At 43.9% G+C, this 19,396-nt stretch overlaps 2 non-coding genes across 2 annotated transcripts; both read right to left on the reverse strand.

The window, feature by feature from the left end:
- Positions 1-15,194: 15,194 nt before the first annotated feature.
- Positions 15,195-15,276, reverse strand: trnal-aag (transfer RNA leucine (anticodon AAG)). The gene has a single exon. It is a non-coding gene; the product is annotated as a tRNA-Leu (tRNA).
- Positions 15,277-18,115: 2,839 nt separating this feature from the next.
- Positions 18,116-18,197, reverse strand: trnal-aag (transfer RNA leucine (anticodon AAG)). Its single transcript has one exon. It is a non-coding gene; the product is annotated as a tRNA-Leu (tRNA).
- Between the last annotated feature and the right edge of the window lie 1,199 nt (positions 18,198-19,396).

Below are 19,396 nucleotides of genomic sequence, written 5' to 3' on the forward strand. Positions count from 1 at the left end.
TTTGTAACGCCAGTACCAAACTCAATAGTTTTTTTTCGATTGTGGAGCATTTCTTCTGATAGATGTTGATTTCCTATGAAAAGTTATAAACTGGCAGTTCAATCCCATGCTCATTTTTCCCGTTGGAGTACACCTCCAACTATAACGTCACAACCATCGATGGCTACTTTTAACGTTTTTTAGACGTTCGGTGTAGGTAATACTGGTTTGGTGGTTAATATCGACTTCAAATGGTCAATTGTCATGTGGCATGTTACTGTCCACCGAAACACTGTGTTCTTCTTCAGCAAATCGGTTAACGATGCCACTACACTAGTATAGTTTGGAACAGACTTCTGACAGAGTCCGCTGAGTCTGAAGAATTAAAGAAACTCTTTCTTCGAGGTTGATCATGGCAATTCCTCAGAAGCTTTCGTCCTCACGTTCCGGAGGATGCTCAACCTGTCATGACCGATGTTACATCCCAAGAACATCACCTCTGCTTCCGTGAATTCTGTTTTATTTATGTTTGTCATCAGTTTTGCTTCTCGTGGTCGTTCAAAGAGCTCTCCCAATAGTCCCTTGTGATTATTCCTTGAATTGCTAAGGATCACTACATCGTCCAAATAGATTACACAATTTGTCAACCTGGCCACAACTCTGTACAAGTGTCTTTGGGTGTGGCGGGCTTGTTCTTCATTCAAAAGTGCATCACTTGAAACTGATATAGCCGATATGGAGTTACAAGCGCAGAGATCTGTTCACCAACTTTGACAACGGAACCTTCCAGTAGCCACGCATTATGCCCGACTTGGTGATGTAACTGGCTTGTCCGACTTTCTGGATGCAGTCCTCCAATCTAGAAATTGGATATGAGTTCGATTTTGTAACGGCGTTGGCCGTTCCATAATCCGCACGAAATTCAACACAAATCATCTGGTTTGGTAACTAAGACAATCAACGAACTCCACGCGCTCTGGCTTGGTTCAGTGATGTTCTCTTCAAGCATGGTGTTCACCTGCATCTTGTCCTGTCACCTCTCGAGATGATTAAGTCGAGAGGGTTGCTGCTTTATTGCAGCAGAATTCCCTACATCTACTTCGTGTTCAATTGCTTTCCTCCTCCCCGTGTGATTCTTGCATGTGCCCTGACTCTGTAGAAACAAAAAATCTTTCAACACTTTTCTATGCTCCTGAGACAGACAGCTTTCTAATCCATCCCACTCCTCAAGGACTTCATCATTTTAGAATCTGTTTTGAGGTACATCAAAATTCAAAGCAACTGAATTCGATTCCTCACTCTGCTGGGCAGTAACGAACAACTCTTCCTCCAGTTCTTCCTTTGTTGTGTAATACGTTTTCAACATGTTCACATGACATACCCAATACAGTTTTATTTTATATCTGACGTCTTTGCTAAATAGTTCAACTGACTCAACTTTTTCACAGGGACCAGTAAACCTAACTTTAAAGGGATCACCTATGATTGGTAACAGTACTGACAAGTTATCCCTGTGGGAAAACTTCTGAGTCCCAGATTTTTATCTGCCACCTGCGTAATTCTACGCTGTGCCATCTTTGGGTGCTGTTTTGCTGAATCACTGACTAAATTTAGTCTCTCCCTCAATTCTGATACATGATTTAATTGTGTGATCTTCGACTTTGACCCTGTCATTTGTTTCTTTAATTAATTCCAAAGGGCAATCACTTCATGTGCGAATATGAACTTAAAAGGAATTCGTTTGGAACAGTCTTAATGGCAAACAATACGAACGGGATATCTTTTTCCCAATCATTCGGATAATCTTGACAGTATGCTCTGTCCATGGTCTTCAAGGTCTTAAGCTATCTTTCTAAAGCTCCCAACGATTCAGGAAGATATGCACTAGATTTAAAGTGTTTTATCTCAGCTATCAAAAACCTCCTTAAGCAGTTGTACAGTAAAATTTGACCCTTAGTCTGACTGAATCTGACTAGTTAGGTCATAGCGTGTGAAGAAAGCTACTAACTCCTCTACCAGAATTGTGGCCTTGATACTCCGGGAAGGAATTGCCATTGGAAATATGGATAGCACATCCATTGTAGTCAACAAGCACTGGTTCTGACATTTAGTTCTCGGAAGGGGATGCACGCAATCAATTATAATCCACCTGAAAGATTCTCCAACTGTGGTAATTGGCAACAAAGGCGTGTTTTTATTGCCGCCTGGGACTTACCTGCCATTTGACATGTATGACATTGTCAGAAAAAGCAACCACATCCCGTGTGCATTCCAGGCCAAGAGAAATGTTTAGTATTTAGCTTGCGTGTTTCGTCACCCTCGGGGACCCCCTATAGGTAGTTCATGTGCTACCCATAACACTTCCTCTCTATGTTGTAGCTGCAACACAGTCTTGTGTACTTCGGCCCACTGCACGAATCACATCAAGTAGTGTATCAGCTGACCTAAACTCAACTCCTTCATCTTTCTTTTTACTTGTCACTTGGTGCTGTGCCTATTGAGAGTGGGATCTGTTCAACATACAGTCTGGGAAAATAGAAAGATATTTCTGTTTTAACTCCTCAGTTTCTTCGTCTTCCTTGGGCTTCTCCACAATAAGGGGAGTCACTTCTAATTTGGATCTTGCCAAATCACTTCCAAGCACAAGCTGAATTCGTGGAACTGACACTCTGTCTATCACGCCCAGCGTAAATTTCCCCGACTTAAATTGGGGCTCCAACGTGATCTTACATAAGGGAACGCTAAATTTCTGCTCATATATACCACAAATTACAACACTCATGGGAAATAGATATGAAAGGGTACATATTCGCCCATCCCTTACTACCAGCAACTGGTTAGATCGTGTCACTCTCGTGCCACCAGTTTAGCTTCTTTAAACACTTCTATTTTCCACAACGCCTTTAATTAACGACAAGTACTGTCCGTATTCAAATACTTTCCGTATTCAACTTTGCCAGAATGGAAACAGCTGAGTCCTTTCAACTCCTTTCGACTCTCTTGGACTTCTTTTTTTCCTGCTCTCATATCTTCCAAGTGCAGGAAGGTTCTTGGTTTAGTAATGCAGAATCTCCCCTTCTGCCAATTTGGATCCTTCACAGGACGAATATCTGTTCAAAAGCTTGTCTTATGCACCAGCATGTACTCATCTACTAATTCTGTTGTCCTTCTGACTTTCCGAAATCTTTTTTCCTCCACGTGAATTCTTGCAATCTCTAAAAGTGTATTTTTGAACTCCTCCAGCAGAATTATCTCTCTAATAGCCTGAAATATCCTCTCTTTATCCAAATAAGAATCCATCCATCAAAGTATTGTGTTTATTTCTTTTAAACTCAACATAAGTCTGACCTGTGTTTCAGAAACGCTCTCGATATACATCTGGTACCGGTTCAGAAGCACTCAAAGGAGCCTGTTTTACTCATTCATAATCTTTTCACACCTCACGTAATATCATACCAAATCCCTTACTCGCTCTGACTTCGAGTTTAGTCTGAACTCGCATTACCCATCAATCCTCGGACCATTCCATCTGCCTAGCCATGTTTTTGATTGAAATGAAGAAGGCTTCAACATCATCCTCATCAAAATGTTGCGGAGTGGTGACACATTTACATATATCACTAATTTCTCTTTTAATTTCCATCCTGCTAACTTGACTTTGCTGACAAAGTCGCAACTTCTCAAGTTCAAATTTTCTCTCTCCTTCTCTCTCTTCTCTGTTCCTTTCTTATCTCCCTTTGCTCATGCAAGGAACTTCTCTCTCTTTTTCCTCCCTCTATATCTCCCTTCTGTCTGTTTCTCTGTCTCTCTCTCCTTCTCTTCTCTAACTTTTTCTCATTCTTCTCCCCCCTTTCGTTCTCTCTCCCTCTCGCTTTCCTCTCTCTCGCTTTGTTTATCTTCTCACTCCATTTTCCTCGAGACTAATTTAGGTAACATCATCAGTGGCGACCTCGCAGTGAAGCGAAGCTGTTGTCTCCTGCTTTCTATTTATAAGTTTGTCCTGGATGGGGTTGCTGGGGTTTGTAGTGATGTCATTTCCTGTTCGTTTTCCGAGTGGTTGACAGATGGTATCTAGATCTACATGTTTGTTTATGGCGTTGTGTTTGGAGTACCAAGCCTCTAGGAATTCTCTGGCATATCTTTGCTTAGCCTATCCCAGGATAGATGTGTTGTTCCAGTCGAAATGTTTTTTTTTATCCGTGTGTAGGGCTACGATGGAGAGAGGGTCGTGTCTTTTTGTGGATAGCTGGTGTTCGTGTATCCTGGTGGCTAACCTTGTTCCTGTTTGTCCTACGTTGTCTTTGTGGCAGTCCTTGCATGGAATTTTGTAGATGACGTTGGTTTTGACCATGAGTTGTACTGTGTCATTTAAGTTTGCTAGTTTTTATTTGAGAGTGTTGGTGGGTTTGTTTGCTACTAGGATTCCGAGGGGTCTTGTTAGTCTGGCTGTCATTTCTGAAACTTCTTTGATGTATCGTAAGGTTGTTAGTGTTTCTGGCTGTGTTTGATCTGCTTGTCGTGGTTTGTTCTCGAGGAATCTGCGGACTGTACGTTTTGAGTGTCCGTTCTTCATGAATACGTTGTATAGGTGGTTCACCTCTGTTTTCCGAAGTTCGTCTGTGCTGCAGTGTATGGTGGCTCGTTGGAATAGTGTTCTGACAACCTCCGTTTGTGTGTGTTGGGATGATTGCTGGTGTAGTTAAGTATTTGGTCAGTGTTTGTCGATTTTCTGTATACGCAGGTTTGTAGTTCTCCGTTGTCCTTTCTTTCGACGTGACGTCGGTTGCTGTCGGTTTCTTCCTCCTGGCACTCCATCCACAACGCCATAAACAAATACATGTATCTAGATACCATCTATCAACCTCTCAGAAAACGAAAAGGAAATGACATCACGCCAAACCTCACGAACCCCATCCAGGACAAATGTATAAATAGAACGCAAGGAGAGAACAGTTTCGCTTCACTTAGAGGTCCCACTGATGATGTTACCTAGCCAGGTAATGAAACGTCTGGATCTCAAACCTCCAGCTCAGCGAGCAAACCTACACCCGAAACCTCAACCTGAGCTACAAACCTTACAACAGCAGTGTAATTGACGAAAGGGACGACAGGGTCTTTTGTTTTCTGTGGTGCTCTACTGTTTCTGATTCAGTGCTCCCAGCGCTCTGGCTCAAGTTTGATTTTCAGTCGAGGAATGGGAATTTTCCTGTGCTCGTTTGTCGTAGTGGCAGCATTCCTACAGCAGGAAATGATGGATGTGGCTGAGAAGTGGTCATGTTTTGTCAAACACACGATTCAGGTTAACATAAGACAAAGAGCTGCGGATGCTGGAAATGTGACACAAAAACATGGAATGCTGGAGAAACTCAGCGCCTGGCAGGATCCATGGAGCAAAGTAGAGTTAGTGTTTCAGATCGACAGAAGCAGGTTCGTTCGGTATTTCAACATTGTAATGCAGGTAAATTTTCAGTATTATGTGTGGGATCATCATATTTATCAAAACTTCTCATTAGTTGCCAACCGTCACTTTTACAAATTTAAAAGGTTTGTTTTGGCGGTAATGCTGCTTCCGTTTCCATGAGCTGGTGACAAGCTGTGCTTTAATGGTTACCTTTTTCTTTTCCTTTATGTCACTTAGCAGCCATGTCAAGTGGACAATTGACCCTTTCAGTGTCTTCCACAATGTGAGTTTCCATTTGTCTTTCTATGTCTGTTCATTGTCACCTTCTTTCACAGTCTCTGTCCAAATCCCTCATTTCCCATTTCTGGTCTTTGGAAACTCTGACTGCAGAAGACAGTGTGAAAGTGCAGCTGATGAGGCAATTTCTCCTCCCGCTGACTGGACTGTGGAGAACTGCGCTCACATTCTCTCGATAATATATCTGTCACTTAGGCCTGAGGCCTTCGACATGTTTCCTTTTAAGTTCCAAATACAATTCATAATATTTTGCTTTTGGTGTAAAATTAATGAACAGTTACAGCAGAGAATGATCAGCGTGTGATATCCGCACTGATTCCTACCTCACCTCGTTCTTCCCAACAAACTGAGAATGAAGGACGGAGAATAAACGAGGAGGTGAAACAAAAGCACTTCTAGAACCGAGGTAAGAAACTCCAAATAGAATTAGCAGAACAAAACAATGAGGCGTCAAAGAGGTCCTTACTCGACGTGATTGTTCGGTGTTCGAGATGGGAAAGCTATCCAGCCTGAGGCACCTTCATGTCTCTTGCTGCTGACTGAATCAGAAAGCAGAGGTTTCACGAGACCTACACTTGTCTCACTTTGCTGTCCCCACCTCCTCCCCTGACCAGGTTTACATTTTCCTGCTCTTCTATGAGGTAAATGATACAACGTCATTTCATGTCTATCACTTTCTCAGTTCCAGTTCCAACATGGCTTCGATTTCAGAGCACGTGTGAAGGTTTGACTGCAAATCCATTCATTCCTGTTGCGAAATGACTGAGTCACTAACATGCGAACTGCACCAAAGCATGATTCAGGATTTCTGATGTTGATTCATTCGCATTGAAAAACAGCAGACAAAATCAAAATGAGGCCTTTCAGAGACTATCTTGGGATTCATTTGACAGAGAGACGACATCAACAATCCGTGGTGCACTGTGACACCAGCAAATAAATGTTACTTTGTTTTCAAACGGGGTTGCCTTCGCACTGAAAGCAAACGCGGTACTATTGTTACAGAAAGGGCGAGGGCACGGAAACTGCTCTCCTTATCAGGATGATAATTGCTGCTGTACACTCCGGCGCACGTTGAGGCCAAGGTATGAGAGCAGCTTAACAAAGTTTCAGACAGTAATTAATTGTAATTCCTTTCCATTTCACTTCTACAGTAGGTATGGATTGTTTGCATCCAATTAGAAGGAGTATGGTAGTAGATACACGGAGAAACTACCACGGCAAATCCCGCGCCAATCATCTTGCTGTTTTTTCGGTGTTGTCGGGTCTACATCCGAGCAATCCATCGTTAGCAGCAGCATGACGATTCGTCATGCTCAAGAGTTGAAAGGTTCGAGAAACTAACTCATTCCCTCCTTCTCCGGGGTATCTTCGGATGATCAGTGAATCATATCTCATTGATAGAGACATATTTCTAAAAATGTCAGGTTCTAAGCAGGCACCTGCAATCGGTCGTGAACAAGAAAAGAAGCGGAGTGAGGAAGTCAAATAAATGTGCATGGCAATGATGACTGGAACGCATGAGGCAGGAAGTTATCGTGGAGCTGGTGGTGTTAGGCTCAGCGTTGATGCCAATGGGTCTGCCTACACTGCCCAATGGTGATTCTGGCTCACACTCACTCCAGGTCAATTCACCACAACAACCCTCTTCTTCTTGGCGTGAGGATCCCTCTGGGTGTGTGAACGCCGTCAATGGGCCAAGAAACGATGGACACATTCTCCTTATTCTATCAGTTTAAACAGGTGAACAGTACAGTTTGAAACCAATGTAAGTGCACATTAACTTTCCCTGTACATTTTCAATGGAGAATGTTAAACTGTGAAATGTCTGTTCAAAAGCGGGCATTGATTGCAATTCTCAACAAAAAAGAAAAACATTTCCAAACTTTTGTGATGAAATGGTTAAAGAACTACAAGTGTGGATGTGAAAACGCACTTCTAGTGGAGGCACTGTGACTCGGTTTGTTAAAGTGCTTCTCAAGTAAACAAGAGAACTTGGGATTCAAATGCCAGTTGTGGATGTCCAATCTTTCAAAGGCTCATTGTTTCATCTTCTTCAAATGTCATATTGCTGATCCCGCAGCTTTCTGATTTGAGCTCAGCCTTTTGTGATTTGATGCTCCTAGAGTTATTCACTCCTTTTTTCTCCACCAATGAATGTTGTTTCTTGCTGACTGTTAATACAAACTGGAACCTCTTTCCATTGTCCCACAAAAACTTCTTTTCTTCTCTTCCGTTGCGCTTGCTCTTTCACTCCCAGTTTTAGTGGGAATGACGAGTTGAGGCAGCAGACACTGCAGATTTGACGGGAAATGTTGTGGCCATAGCACAGACACTAAGAGGTGATCATCTCCATTCTCTGCAGTCACCGATCATTCATCTTTCACCAACAGTAAATACATCATTGTCATCCTATATTTCGAATGAAACTGCTTTTATTTCCGGAGGAAAAGATGTTGTATTTAGAATTCGAAAGAATCATAACATGTTGAATAACGTGTTGGAGGAAATGCCCACCAACCCAAACTCCACTCCCGGCACCTTCCCCTGCAACCGCAGGAAATGTAAAACTTGCGCCCACACCACCTCCCTCACTTCCCTCCAAGGCCCCAAGGGATCCTTCCATATCCGCCACAACTTCACCTGCACCTCCACACACATCATCTATTGCATCCGCTGCACCCGATGTGGCCTCCTCTATACTGGGGAGACGGGCCGCCTACTTGCGGAACGCTTCAGGGAACACCTCTGGGACGCCCGGACCAACCAACCCAACCACCCCGTGGCTCAACACTTTAACTATCCCTCGCACTCCACCGAGGACGTGCAGGTCCTTGGACTCCTCCATCGGCAGAACATAACAACACGACTGTTGGAGGAAGAGCGCCTCATCTTCCGCCTGGGAACCCTCCAACCACAAGGAATGAACTCAGATTTCTCCAGTTTCCTCATTTCCCCTCCCCCCACCTTGTCTCAGTCGGTTCCCTCAACTCAGCACCGCCCTCCTAACCTGCAATCTTCTTTCTGACCTCTCCGCCCCCACCCCACTCCGGCCTATCATCCTCACCTTGACCTCCTTCCACCTATCACATCTCCATCGCCCCTCCCCCAAGTCCCTCCTCCCTACCTTTTATCTTAGCCTGCCTGGCACACTCTCCTCATTCCTGATGAAGGGCTCTGGCCCGAAACGTCAAATTTCCTTTTCCTTGGATGCTGCCTAACCTGCTGTGCTTTAACCAGCAACACATTTTCAGAGTTGAGGATTAAACAAATCAGCCAGGATCTCATTGAACGTTGACGCTGACGGGATGGCCCAAATGGCTTCCATCTGCACCAATGCCATTTTTGTGAATTTGAAAATGCTGGCGACCATTGTAACGGAAGTAAAGCAGATAGTTTAGAAAAGATGATTGTAAACTCAGTCAACATCTTTCGTTGAAAGGAAAATCACACTTTGGCAATTTGCCAGAGATTTTTTGCTGACATGACATGAAGATTTTATCAAGGAAGCAGATAGATGAACTCTATTTCTATTTCTAGCAGAGACTCAATATGGGGCCAAATAATAAAACGTCGTTGAACAAGTTAAGAGTTCATGGTGTTGTGTAATAAATGACCTTTGACTGTCCATTATTTACTGAACACAAGCCACCGAATCATGTGTAATTTTTAAAGTTTTAAAATGTAAATCGTGAAATGCAGTAATGTCAGGCATATGGCTTCAATGATGTTTCTCTGTATTAACGACCTGATGAAGTGGCAGAGTGAAATTTGTCCAGTTTTGCTGATGATGCACAATAGATTGGAGGACATCTTTTGATGAGGTTGGGGTATCTGCAATGCGATATACTGTATGTAGGTCGTCTGGGTAAGGAAAAAAAAGACAGATGCAGTTTCCTGTCGGGTATGTGAGGCCATGAATTCGAAAGGAAGAATCAAAGTCCGAAAACTATTAAAATCGAGAGAAACTGCAATAAAATGTGGTGCAGAAGAATCTGGATGTTCTAACGCATGAAACAAAGATGAGCGATTGATTTATTATTTTCTGGCAAAAAGATCCATACCCTTCTCTAATTTTTGCAATGAGATGGTTTTCCAGGAAATCACTGGAACTAAGGAATCTGTAAATTAATCGAAGACCATGATAAGTTTCGTTTTGTTCGATGGGACATATTTGATGCATCGTTTAATGTTCTCTGAACTTTCTTTACAAAAGAGCCGAGACTGGGCGAGTAAAATTAAGATCACTGAAGATTATTGCCATCCTTTATTTATCACACACAATTTTTTTTTCTCATATGTTTTATTTCACATCATAGTTGCTGTGAGTGGGCTTGCAAACTACACCCGCTGGTGACTTGTTTCCTCACAATTTCTCATATCTAAACAAACAGATTCTACATTCTTACAATTGGACTATTTTCGACACTCTTGTGTCCCATATCTCAGGAGGAATCCACTGCAGTTGTATCGTGTTCAGAGGATGTTCATGAGAATGTTCTCAGGACTGAGGCATGGATGTGGAGTTAGGTTCGCACGCTTGAGCTGGGAGGTTCACTTCAGAAGTTTCATCACTCTGTTGGTAAATCTTCAGTGGGCCTCAGGCGAATCAGTGAACATGATTCCTGTTTTCTATTTATATGTTTGGGTTTCTTTGGGTTGGTGATGTTATTTCCTGTGGTGATGTCATTTCTTGTTATTTTCCTCAGGGGGTGGTAGATGGGGTATAACGCGATTTGTTTGTTGATAGTGTTCTGGCTGCAATTCCAAGCTTCTTGGAATTCCCGATTGCATCTGTTTGTCTTGTCCTAAGATGGATGTGTTGTTCCAGTCGATGTGGTATCCTTCCTCATCTGTAAGGATACTAGTGAGAAGGTCATATCGTTTTGTGGATAGTTGGTGTTCATGTATCGTCGGGCTAGTTTTGTGCCTGTTGTCCAATATATTGTTTGTTACAGTTCTTGCACGTTATTTCGTAAATTGTATTAGTTTTGCTTGTTGTCTGGATGGGTCTTCTAACTTCACTAGTTGCTGTTTTACTGTTTGGTTAATGTGATTCTATTCTCGGTGGAGTTTGGAGAGATGAACAGGCATCTAACTGAAAAGTGCAGAATAGTGAATGTCCTGGGCAGAGTGGATGTTGGGAAAATGTTTCCATTAGTTGGAGATACTAGGACCTGCGGGCATAGACTTAGAGTTAAGCGAAGACCAAATAGAACAGAGATAAGGATAAAAGTCTTCATCAAATGAGTGGTGAGATTATGGAATTCATTGCCACAGAAGGCTGTGGAGGCCAGGCCGATGAGTATGTATAAGACTGAGATAGATAGATAGGTTCTTGAGAATCAAGGGATATGAGGAGAAGCGGGAGAATGAGGTGAGGAAACGTATCATGCAAGATTGAAATGTATAGACGACTTGATGGTCTGAATGGACTAATATCTGCTCCTTTCTGTTATGGTCTAATATGCTAACTAAGTGCCCAAACTGTGTGTTCTGCAATGTTTGTTGTGTCAAGTTGCATTTTGCCTCAGTTTAGATACACAGCTTGTTATCACCTGCAGATTTCATTTCGAGTTACTTGATCTTAAATCCACACCTTGATTACCTGAAAACGCTGGAAAATAATCAGAAACTCAGAGGCCGAGGGGGGTAGGTGGAGGGAGAGGGGGTGCAGAGTGAGAGAGAGAGAGAGAGACGTCAAGATGGTTTCAATAGATCTGGGAATGCTAGACATTGAACAGGCTTTAACAATAAGTGGTTTGTATCAAGAAAAAAAGAAAGTTCTAAGTTAGGGTGGAACACAGGAACAATGGAATATCAGAGCCGTTAAGTCCGGAGAAGAGAAATAAAGTGTGTGCCGGGGCCAGCTTCCAACTGAAAGAAAATAAAGGACATAAACAATTGGAAACAAAACAGTGGAAAGTGTGTAAATTCTGACTTTCTTGCATATGGTTTTGAATCCAGGAAGCGAGGAAGTGTGGAGGAAGGAAGCTAGAGAACTCATTAGTTTGTCACCTGGACCCACTCTCTATCCTGTTTCAAGCAACACATTATAAATAAGAACACGTGGCCCAAAGGTCGAGGAGCTCACTGGCTGTCAGTCTCTCTTCTCCGGTTGTGCCTGAACACTGGAAACCTTTGAGACAGAACGTTCTGGGGAATCTTTTTCCCTGAGTTTGGCTTCTGCTCAATTAATCTGTTCTCCTCTAAGGTTCTCAGACTTTCTTTCGTGAATTTCTTTCCTGAGCTGACAATGTCACTTATATCTTCTTTCACAGGGGATTGAATAGAGACCTCAATGAAACAGCACATCAAAATTTGAAAGAGTGACCCTTCTGCAGGGCCTGCAAATAACCAGCCTTCAACTGTCAAAGGAAAAACTGTCAATGGATAACCAGATTTGACCTACAAAGAATGAAACCTGAAAGCAACAACACCCCCAGATTTTATGGACTACATAAAGTGCACAAACCAGACATCCCACTCAGACCCAAAGTATCACTACCAGGGACACCATCACACAAACTGGCTAAAGAACTGCAACAGAAATAAAAACACCTGATCAGCGGATCCAGACACTCTATACAGTCAACGCTGGAATTCTTGGACATCATCAGAAATATCCATATAGACAAGGAAGAAACTATGGTCTCATTCGATGTAACGGCATTGTTCACTTCTATCGACAAAACCCTAGCCAGAGAAACAATAGCCAACCTGCTGGACATACAGAACAGACAACAGGGCGTTGAATCTTTCAACACGGATGGCATAGTTAAACTACTAGGCCGGTGCCTCACAACACGCTTCATATTCAACAACCAAATATATGAACGGTACACCAATGGGTTCACCCATCTCTGGACTCATAGCAGAAGCGGTAATGCAAAGGTTAGAACAAACTGTCTAACCGCAAATTCAACTCTGGGTCAGATATGTGGATTGCACCTTTGTAATCATTAAAAACACAGAAATAGCGAACACACACCCGATCATCAACTCCATCCTCACAGGAATCCGATTCACTAGAGAAGAAGAAAAGGACAATCAACTCCCATTCCTAGACGTGATGGTACAGAGAACACCGAACAGAGAATTCACCACAAAGGTATACAGGAAAGTCACTCACACAGACCAAGTCCTGAACTATGAAAGCAACCACACCATCACACACGAAATAAGTTGCATCAAAACACACTTCAAAAGGGCAACAACACACTTCAGTACACCAGGACTGCAAAAACAGGAAGAATAACACCGATACAATGTTTTCACCAAAAACGGATAACCCCGCAATTTCATCAACAGATGCCTAAGTGAAAGGCAACGGAACGAGGACATGCCACAACGCAAATGACTAGCCACACTACCATACATCAAGAGTGTTTCAAAACTGACAACCAGATTACTGCGACCACGAGGACTCATAGCAGCACACAAACCCACAGCCACTCTCAGACAACGACTCACCAGAACGAAGAACCCGATACCCAGCATGAGCAAAACCAACACAGTGTACAAACTCCCATGCAAGGACTGCACAAAACACTACATAGGACAAACAGGAAGACAAATAACGATCCGCATCCATGAAAACCAATTAGCCACGAAACGACACGACCAGCTATCCTGAGTAGCTACACACGCAGATGACAAGCAACATGAGTTTGACTGGGACAACACTACTATTATAGGACAAGCCAAACAGAGATCAGCCAGGGAATTCCTAGAGGCAATGCACTCATCCACAGATTCAATCAATAAGCACATCGACCTGGATCCAATATACCGACCACTGCAAGGGACAGCTGGAACTGACAACCGGAAGTGGCAGAGACAAACCACTATAAATTCCGGAGGAAACATCACAGGAGCGCTTCACAGGAGGCTCCCAAGCACTGAGGATGTCACATAGACAGGGGATGAAACGTCTGCAACAAAAATTCGCAGCCTGGCCAACAGAACCACAACAACGAGCACCCGAGTTACAAATCTCCTCGCGAAGTTTTAACCCCAGTCCTGTTTCTCAAGGATGTGGAGGGGACCGGGTTTGAGAGTTGGGTTTGAGTTTTGCTGTCTTTGCTCTCGCTTCTGGTCTTACACATCCTCCGCCGTTTTCCTTCACTCACTCTCCATCTTGCACTCTCTCTACCTACCAATCTCCATGTCTCTGAATTACCTGATGCTTGGTTTTGCTTCTGTCGTGAAGAAATCACAGGCAATTGTTCATGGAAAACCGCAGGGATGAAGACACAAGCTGCTGTTAGGGCAAGATATGGAGTGATGTGTTCGCAGATTGTTTCCAAGATAACAGATTGGGAATGGGGTTGCAGGCTCTTGGTAGGGAACAGATTGATTTAACAGGCCATCAGTCGTAGAACAGAGTGGGGAATGTTTCACAGGTAATTCCTGGGGAGGCAGAGTGGGGATTGGGTTACACATTGTTGCGACGTAAGCAAAATGGGGCTGGGATCACATCATATTGCTACGAAAACAGTCACGAAACGGGATCACAGGCCAATGCCTGGACAACAGAGTCAGAATGGGATTACAGGTCGTTTATGGGAGAAAAACGTGGGATTGGGTTCAGAAAATTGATAGGGAAGCAGGATGAGAATGGGTTCACAGACCGTGGCTCTGAGAGCAATCGTGCATATGGATACACAGACCATGGACATCACAGTGCGGATGGGATCACACGTCGTTGGTGGTAGAAGAGAGTTGAAATGGATTTCCAAGCCGTTGCTGAGAGAAAAGAATGAGGATGGGTACATTGGCCATTACGAGAGGAACAAAATGGGAATGGGTTCACAGGCCGTTGCGAGGGGTAGAGTATGGGGAAGGCTCTTGTGATCGATATGCAGCGGGGATGCCGTCACAGGCAGTTGGGAGGAGAACAGAGTCGGGGTGAGGTTTCAGCCGTTACTAGGGAAATAGGGAGGACTGAGTCACAAGTCATTGCTCGGAGTACAGAACTCGGCCAGAGAACAGTCACGAGATGTGGCTACAGGTCTTTCATGTGAGAAAAGAGTGGGGTACAATGCACAGTTTGTTGTTAGGGGAGCAGAATGGGAATGTGTTCGGAGACTGTAGCCAGGGAACGGATCAATTATGATTTCACACGCCGATGTTTCCAGGACGGAAATGAAGGAAATGGGAGAAACTCAATAACATATTCACTGGAATGATTTTCCAATTCATCAGAAAGCCAAATCACGATGAATCGACTCACCGCAGAAGTTTGTTTAACAACAGCGATGAAATGACAGTCTCCATTCTTGTCGAGTAACAACTCAACTTGCCTGGGACATAAAGCAACAGTAGAGCTGTTTGTGGCCTTCTGCCCGGGAGGTGAACACCGTCATGACAGCTGAGAAACTTTGCAAAACGCAGCATGTTTCCACACCACAGTTAATTCCCCGGGAAGTAAAACAAATTTTTTTGGGAACAGAAGTACAGCGGGAATGGACACAGCATTGCAACAAGCTGTGTCATGGCAGCTGATCAGTAGAAATGGCAGTGGTGGGATTCGAACCCACGCCCCTGTCGAGACTGGAGCCTTAATCCAGCGCCTTAGACCGCTCGGCCACACTACCAGCTGCGCTGCAACCCCATTTTCTTGCATTTCCAATTCAGCTCCTGCATGACAACAGATGGAAAGTCACGTGAAATGGGTTCCATGATTCCTCTCCGACTCGCACGGCTGCTTGGATGTGCCGGCTACAATATCAATTTCGCAACAAATAATGATAGCTCATCAATCCGGATAAAAATCAATGGTAAGCTGAGGCTATCTTCTCAGACTCTTTTCAGCTACAAATGTATCTGTGAGTGCGTGAGCAAACATGTTCGCTTATGATTTGGTCAAATAACCATGAACTGCTTGACATTACTGCAATTTCGATTCTTACTTTGCTAAATGATTTCACCCATTGCTCGAAACAGGACAACTTTCACGTTTACACGGAACATGAAACACACCGGACTACAGGGAAAATGCACAAAGCTGAGCAGGCCGTGTTCCACATCATACCGTGCAGCATAGTTTCAGTCACTGTGTCTGTTTTGCAGAATAAGAGTCCCAAAGAATGTTCTCCAGCCTAAAATCGGAGGTAGCATTACAGTCCGAGAACGACAGATCACAGTGTGAGGATGCTCTGACCTCGGGGCCAGTTCGAGATGCCACTTTCCTTGCCTTTTACCTAAACCGTGCAATTGGCTGCAGGGATGTTCACACCTGGACATGAGCCACATCGATACAACTGAGTTGGAAACCTGCGTGGGAATCGACGAGAAGCGACTCAATAAATCTTGCTAAATTCCATGGTGCTTATTAGAAATGCAGTTTCTGTTCACCTCAATTTAAAAGGCAGTTTTTGAACATAGTAACTGAAATCAAAAGCTAATTATCTCACCCCACCCCCCACTCCGGGAGAGGTGCTAACTGCACTTGATTGCTTTTTGTTCTCGATGTGAAGAGCTCTCACGCCTGAGTCACCTTCACGCCTCTTGTTGCTGAGTGACTCCAAAAGAAGGAGTTTCACCAGAGCTGCAACTGCCTCACTTTCCCAGTCGCTCTCCCCGTTGACATTTTCCTGCTCATCAGTGATTTAAAGAAAAGCAAAAGGATGCGATGTTATTCTGCAGCCTCTTTGTCGATTCCTCCGTTTAAATTCCAACATGGCTTAGATCTCGGGGCGCACCTTAATACTAGCTTTGAAAGCACAGGTCCAGAGCTTCCTCTGAGAGTGCAATTTCTTTCATTGCTGTTGCTGATTGAATGAGCCGCTAACGTGCGAACTGCTCCAAAACATGATTCAGGACCTCTGGTGCCAATTCTCGCACTTTGAATAACGACAGACAGCTTCCAAATGAGGCCTTTCAGATACGACTTTGGGGTACATTTGGCAGACAGAATAGTTCAGGAATCCGTGGTGCACTGTGACACCAGCGCATCACCTTCTTCCCTGTCTTTGAACCGGGCCGCCTCAGCAAGGAATGCAAATGCAGTATTGCTCTTCGTGGAAGGATCGGTAACTACACTCTCCAACTGAATGGCACATGATCAGAAGCAGTTTGTAGAATATCTTTACAATGCTCTGCACAGTAATCAAATGGAAATGCATTGCATTTCACTACGAGAGCAGATTTGTTCAAGCAAATTCGAAGGCAGGTTTGCAGATGGGAAAGCAAGCAGGAAAGCTCCGTTCTTGTCCATGTAAAAGGCTGCAGATGAAGAACAAAACAGTTTCGACCGCGGGAACCTATCTTGCGGAAGGTGAACGTGCTGATCACTATGCTACAGAAACAAGCCCACAGCCGCCCCTGCTGCAGCTCAGTGGTATCCGACACTGAAAGTTGAAGACATTCTACCTTTCACCTTTCTGTTTCCAAATGCTCGTTGTTTCATGGGAGTTGTTTAATTTTGGCTGTGTGGTATGCATGGACGAGATACACCGAAGTATCTGTTTTCACCCGGTGTAGCCCAATAACGTTGTGTTGCTTACACCAGCTTTAAAAGGATAGCTTTTTAGCCGAGATGGCCGTCGCAGTCTGTGGCACAATCTTTAGTCTGTTCGACTGCTCACTGGAAAGGTAGTATTGTGAAACACTGCAGAAACGAAGGACTTCCTTACTTTTGCTCCGACTGACCATACTCTGTGAAATTTTCCCAGATTCTCAGTTGAGGAGTTTTTGCAGCTGGAAATTATCTCAGAAAGCCTGTTAATTCGTAATGTATTGAACGAATCGCAAAACAGAAAACATTTGACACGCAACACAAACAAAACTGGCAAACCAAATGCATTTTCAGATACAGTGAGCATGAATGCTAAATGTGAGACACTCCGAGGGCATGAGCCATAAAGTAATCTCACAACTAACATCAGGGCAATTCCAAACTACTCTTTCAATGATACTTGAGCCTCAGTGCACCACCATATCACAGACAATGCTGAAAAGAGAGAAAGAAAGAACATAATAAGAATAGGCCACAAAAAGTGAATTTCACCAATCACAGTCTCGATTAGATTACCTTTCCCTTCCGGTGTCTCCGGGACGGAAACGAAGGAAATTGGAGAAATTCAATAACATATGACATCAAAATTCATCGGAACGATTTTCCCATTCGCCAGAAAGCCAAGTAACGATGAATCGACTCACCGCAGGACTTTGTTTCACAACAGCGATGAAATAGCAGTCTCCATTCGGTTCCAGTAAAATCTCAACATGCTTGGAACATAAAGCAACAGTAGAGCTGTTCTGCAATTTTCCACGCGGGAGGCGAACACGATCAAGACAGCATAGACAATTTGGCACTTTCCCACTACACATTTAATTCCCCGGGAAGCAAATCAATTTTTTTGTGAACAGAAGTACAGCGGGAATGGAAACGGCATTTTAACAAGCTGTGTCGTTGCAACTGAACAGTAGAAATGGCAGTGGTGGGATTCGAACCCACGCCCCTGTCGAGACTGGAGCCTTAATCCAGCGCCTTAGACCGCTCGGCCACACTACCAGCTGCGCTGCCGCCCCATTTTCTTGCATTTCCAATTGAGCTCCTGCATGACAACAGATGGAAAGTCACGTGAAATGGGTTCCATGATCCTCTCCGACTCGCACGGCTGCTTGGATGTGCCGGCTACAATATCAATTTCGCAACAAATAATGATAGCTCATCAATCCGGATAAAAATCAATGGTAAGCTGAGGCTATCTTCTCAGACTCTTTTCAGCTACAAATGTATCTGTGAGTGCGTGAGCAAACATGTTCGCTTATGATTTGGTCAAATAACCATGAACTGCTTGACATTACTGCAATTTCGATTCTTACTTTGCTAAATGATTTCACCCATTGCTCGAAACAGGACAACTTTCACGTTTACACGGAACATGAAACACACCGGACTACAGGGAAAATGCACAAAGCTGAGCAGGCCGTGTTCCACATCATACCGTGCAGCATAGTTTCAGTCACTGTGTCTGTTTTGCAGAATAAGAGTCCCAAAGAATGTTCTCCAGCCTAAAAGCGGAGGTAGCATTACAATCCGAGAACGACAGATCACAGTGTGAGGATGCTCTGACCTCGGGGCCAGTTCGAGATGCCACTTTCCTTGCCTTTTACCTAAACCGTGCAATTGGCTGCAGGGATGTTCACACCTGGACATGAGCCACATCGATACAACTGAGTTGGAAACCTGCGTGGGAATCGACGAGAAGCGACTCAATAAATCTTGCTAAATTCCATGGTGCTTATTAGAAATGCAGTTTCTGTTCACCTCAATTTAAAAGGCAGTTTTTGAACATAGTAACTGAAATCAAAAGCTAATTATCTCACCCCACCCCCCACTCCGGGAGAGGTGCTAACTGCACTTGATTGCTTTTTGTTCTCGATGTGAAGAGCTCTCACGCCTGAGTCACCTTCACGCCTCTTGTTGCTGAGTGACTCCAAAAGAAGGAGTTTCACCAGAGCTGCAACTGCCTCACTTTCCCAGTCGCTCTCCCCGTTGACATTTTCCTGCTCATCAGTGATTTAAAGAAAAGCAAAAGGATGCGATGTTATTCTGCAGCCTCTTTGTCGATTCCTCCGTTTAAATTCCAACATGGCTTAGATCTCGGGGCGCACCTTAATACTAGCTTTGAAAGCACAGGTCCAGAGCTTCCTCTGAGAGTGCAATTTCTTTCATTGCTGTTGCTGATTGAATGAGCCGCTAACGTG

Source organism: Hemiscyllium ocellatum, unplaced genomic scaffold (genome assembly GCF_020745735.1).
Source record: "Hemiscyllium ocellatum isolate sHemOce1 unplaced genomic scaffold, sHemOce1.pat.X.cur. scaffold_294_pat_ctg1, whole genome shotgun sequence".
Lineage (NCBI taxonomy): Eukaryota > Metazoa > Chordata > Chondrichthyes > Orectolobiformes > Hemiscylliidae > Hemiscyllium > Hemiscyllium ocellatum.